This window comes from Schistocerca serialis, chromosome 9 (assembly GCF_023864345.2).
Source record: "Schistocerca serialis cubense isolate TAMUIC-IGC-003099 chromosome 9, iqSchSeri2.2, whole genome shotgun sequence".
Taxonomy (NCBI): domain Eukaryota; kingdom Metazoa; phylum Arthropoda; class Insecta; order Orthoptera; family Acrididae; genus Schistocerca; species Schistocerca serialis.
Window position 1 is genome coordinate 530,260,192 of NC_064646.1, and position 4,950 is coordinate 530,265,141.

Here is a 4,950-nt window from a genome sequence, read left to right on the forward strand (position 1 = left end):
CAGTAAACCTGAAGTGTAGCATCGGAATCAATAACTAGTGTCACAGGAATGGTTCAAAACATAGTCAGTAAGAAGAGTTAGTCTTCTTGTACTAAGTCGGCATTGTGCCTTTTGTATTTAAATCCGATGCAATTTCTGTGATTCATCGTCAATAAGAAGGCCCAAGGGATAAAGTAAACCTGCAGTGAAGAATCGGAATCTATAACTAGTGTGACAGGAATGGTTCAAAGCATAGACAGTAGGAAGAGTCAGTCATCTTGTCCTTAAGTCGGCATTGTGCCTTTTGTATTTAATTCCGTTGCAATTTCTGTGTTTCATCGTCAATAAGAAGGTCAGAGGGATACAATAAACCTGAAGTGAAGCATCGGAATCTATAACTAGTGTCACAGTAATGGTTCGAAACATAGACAGTAAGAAGAGTCAGTCTTCTTGTTCTTAAGTCGGCATTGTGCCTTTTGTATTTAATTCCGATGCAATTTCTGTGTTTCATCGTCCATAAGAAGGTCCAAGGGATACAGTAAACCTGGAGTGTAGCATCGGAATCTATAACTAGTGTCACAGGAATGGTTAAAAACATAGACAGTTAGAAGAGGCAGTCTTCGTGTACTTAAGTCGACATTTTGCCTTTTGTATTTAATTCCGATGCAATTTCTGTGTTTCATCGTCAATATGAAGGTCCAAAGGATACAGTGAACCAGAAGTGAAGCATCGGAATCTATAACTAGTGTCACAGGAATGGTTCAAAACATAGTCAGTAAGAAGAGTCAGTCTTCTTGTACTTTAGTCGGCATTGTGCCTTTTCTATTTAATTCCGATGCAATTTCTGTGTTTCATCGTCAATAACAAGGTCCAAGGGTTACAGTAAACCTGGTGTGAATCATCGGAATCTATAACTAGTGTCAATGGAATGGTTCAAAACATAGACAGTAACAAGAGTCAGTCTTCTTGAACTTAAGTCGGCATTGTGCCTTTTGTATTTAATTCCGATGCAATTTCTGTGTTTCATCGTCAATAAGAAGGTCCAAGGGATACAGTAAACCTGAAGTGAAGCATCGGAATCAATAACTAGTGTCACAGGAATGGTTCAAAACATAGTCAGTAGGAAGAGTCGGTCTTCATGTACTTAAGTCGGCATTGTGCCTTTTGAATTTAATTCCGATGCAAATTCTATGTTTCATCGTCAATAAGAGCGTCCAAGGAATACAGTAAACGTGAAGTGAAGCATCGGAATCCATAACGAGTGTCACAGGAATGGTTCAAAACATTGACAGTAGGAAGAGTCAGTCTTCTTGTACTTAAGTCGGCATTGTGCCTTTTGTATTTAATTCCGATGCAATTTCTGTGTTTATCGTCAATAAGAAGGTCCAAGGGATACAGTAAACCTGAAGTGAAGCATCGGAATCTATAACTAGTGTCACAGGAATGTTTCAAAACATAGTCAGTAGGAAGAGTCGGTCATCATGTACTTACGTCGGCATTGTGCCTTTTGTATTTAATTCCGATGTAATTTCTGTGTTTCATCGTCAATGAGAAGGTATAAGGGATACAGTAAACCTCAAGTGAAGCTCCGGAATCTAAAACTAGTGTCACAGGAATGATTCAACACAAAGTCAGTAAGAAGAGTCAGTCTTCTTGTCCTTAAGTCGGCATTGTGCATTTTGTATTTAATTCCGATTCAATTTGTGTCTTTCATCGTCAATAAGATGGTCCAAGGGATACAGTAAACCTGGAGTGTAGCAACGGAATCTATAACTAGTGTCACAGGAGTGGTTCAAAATATAGACAGTAAGTAGAGTCAGTATTCGTGTACTTAAGTCGGCATTTTGCCTTTTGTAATAAACTCCGATGCAATTTCTGTGTTTCATCGTCAATAAGAAGGTCCAACGGGTACAGTAAACCCGAAGTGAAGCATCGGAATCTATAACTAGTGTAACAGGAATGGTTCAAAACATAGTCAGTAAGAAGAGTCAGTCTTCTTGTACTTAAGACGGCATTGTGCCTTTTGTATTTAATACCGATGCAATTTTTGTGTTTAATCGTCAATAAGAATGTCAGAGGGGTACAGTAAACCTGAAGTGAAGCATCGGATTCTATAACTAGTGTCACAGGAATGTTTCAAATCATAGTCTGTAAGAAGAGTCAGTCTTCTTACCTTTAAGTCGGCATTGTGCCTTTTGTATTTAATTCCGATGCAACATCTGTGTCTCATCGTCAATAAGATGGTCCAAGGGATACAGTAAACCGGGAGTGAAGCATCGGAATCAATAACTAGTGTCACAGTAATGGTTCAAAACATAGACAGTAAGAAGAGGAAGTGTTCTAGTACTTAAGTCGGCATTGTGCCTTTTGTATTTAATTCCAATGCAATTTCTGTGTTACATCGGCAATAAGGTCAGTGGGATACATTAAACTTGAAGTGAAGCATCGGAATCTATAACTAGTGTCACAGGAATGGTTAAAAACATAGACAGTAGGAAAAGTCAGTCTTCTTGTACTTAAGTCGACATTGTGCCTTTTCTATTTAATTCCGATGCAATTTCTGTGTTTCATCGTCAATAAGAAGGTCTGAGGGATACAATAAACCTGAAGTGAAGCATCGGAATCTTTAACTCGTGTCACAGGAATGGTTCCACACAAAGTCAGTAAGAAGAGTCAGTCTTCTTGTCCTTATGTCGGCATTGTGCTATTTGTATTTAATTCCGATGCAATTTGTGTGTTTCATCGTCAATAAGATGGTCCAAGTGATACAGTAAACCTGGAGTGTGGCATCGGAATCTATAACTAGTGTCACAGGAATGGTTCAAAATATAGATAGAAAGAGGAGTCAGTCCTCGTGTACTTAAGTCGGCATTTTGCCTTTTGTAACAAACTCCGATGCAATTTCTGTGTTTCATCGTCAATAAGAAGGTCCAAGGGATACAGTAAACCTGGAGTGAAGCATCGGAATCTATAACTAGTGTCAATGGAATGGTTCAAAACATAGACAGTGAGAAGAGTCAGTCTTCTTGTACTTAAGTCGGCATTGTGCCTTTTGTATTTAATTCCGATGCAATTTATGAGCCTCATCGTCAGTAAGAAGGTCCAAGGGGAACAGTAAACCTGGAGTGAAGCATCGGAATCTATAACTAGTGTCACAGGAATGGTTCGAAACATAGACAGTTGGAAGAGTCAGTCATCTTGTCCTTAAGTCGGCATTGAGCCTTTTGTATTTAATTCCGATGCAATTTCTGTGTTTCATCGTCAATACGAAGGTCAGAGGGATACAGTAAACCTGAAGTGAAGCATCGGAATCCAAAACTAGTGTCACAGGAATGGTTCAAATCATTGTCAGTGAGAAGAGACAGTCTTCTTGTACTTAAGTCGGCATTGTGCCTTTTGTATTTAATTCCTATGCAATTTCTGTGTTTCATCGTCAATAAGAAGGTCCAAGGGATACAGTTGACCTGGAGTGAAGCATCGGAATCTATAACTAGTATCACAGGAATGGTTCAAAGCATCGACAGTAAGAAGAGTCAGTCCTCTTGTACTTAAGTCGACAATGTGCCTTTTCTATTTAATTCCGATGCAATTTCTGTGTTTCATCGTCAATAAGAAGGTCAGAGGGATACAATAAACCTGAAGTGAAGCATCGGAATCTATAACTAGTGTCCCAGGAATGATTCAACACAAAGACAGTAAAAAGAGTCAGTCTTCTTGTCCTTAAGTCGGCATTGTGCATTTTGTATTTAATTCCGATGCAATTTGTGTGTTTCATCGTCAATAAGATGGTCCAAGGGATACAGTAAACCTGGAGTGTAGCAACGGATTCTATAACTAGTGTCACAGGAATGGTTCAAAATATAGACAGTAAGTAGAGTCAGTCTTCGTGTACTTAAGTCGGCATTTTGCCTTTTGTAATAAACTCCGATGCAATTTCTGTGTTTCATCGTCAATAAGGAGGTCCAAGGGATACAGTAAACCTGAAGTGAAGCATCGGAATCTATAACTAGTGTCACAGGAATGGTTCGAAACAAAGTCATTAAGAAGAGTCAGTCTTCTTGTACTTAAATCGGCATTGTGCCTTTTGTATTTAATTCCGATGCAATTTCTATGTTTATTGTCAATAAGAAGGTCGAAGGGATACAGTAAACCTGAAGTGAAGCATCGGAATCCACAACTGGTGTCACAGGAATGGTTCAAAACATAGTCAGTAGGAAGAGTCAGTCTTCTTGTCCTTAAGTCGGCATTGTGCCTTTTGTATTTAATTCCGATGCAATTTCTGTGTCTCATCGTCAATAAGAAGGTCCAAGGGATACAGTAAACCTGGAGTGTAGCATCGGAATGTATAACTCGTGTCACAGGAATGGTTCAAATCATAGACAGAAAGAAGAGTCAGTCTTCGTGTACTTAAGTCGGCATTTTGCCTTTTGTATTTAATTCCGATGCAATTTCTGTGTTTCATCGTCAATTATAAGGTCCAAGGGATACAGTAAACCTAGAGTGAAGCATCGGAATCTATATCTAGTGTCACAGGAATGGTTGAAAACATAGACAGTAAGAAGAATCAGTCTTCTTGTACTTATGTCGGCATTGTGCCTTTTGTATTTAATTCCGTTGCAATTTCTGTGTTTCATCGTCAATAAGAAGGTCCAAGGGATACAGTAAACCTGAAGTGAAGCATCGGAATCTATAAATAGTGTCACAGGAATGGTTCAAAACGTAGACAGTAAGAAGAGTCAGTCTTCTTGTACTTAAGTCTGCATTGTGCCTTTTGTATTTAATTCGGATGCAATTTCTGTGTTTCATCGTCAATACGAAGATCAGAGGGATACAGTAAACCTGAACTGAAGCATCGGAATCTATAACTAGTGTCACAGGAATGGTTCAAAACATTGACAGAAGGAAGAGTCAGTCTTCTTGTACTTAAGTCGGCATTGTGCCTTTTGTATTTAATTCCGATGCAATTTCTGT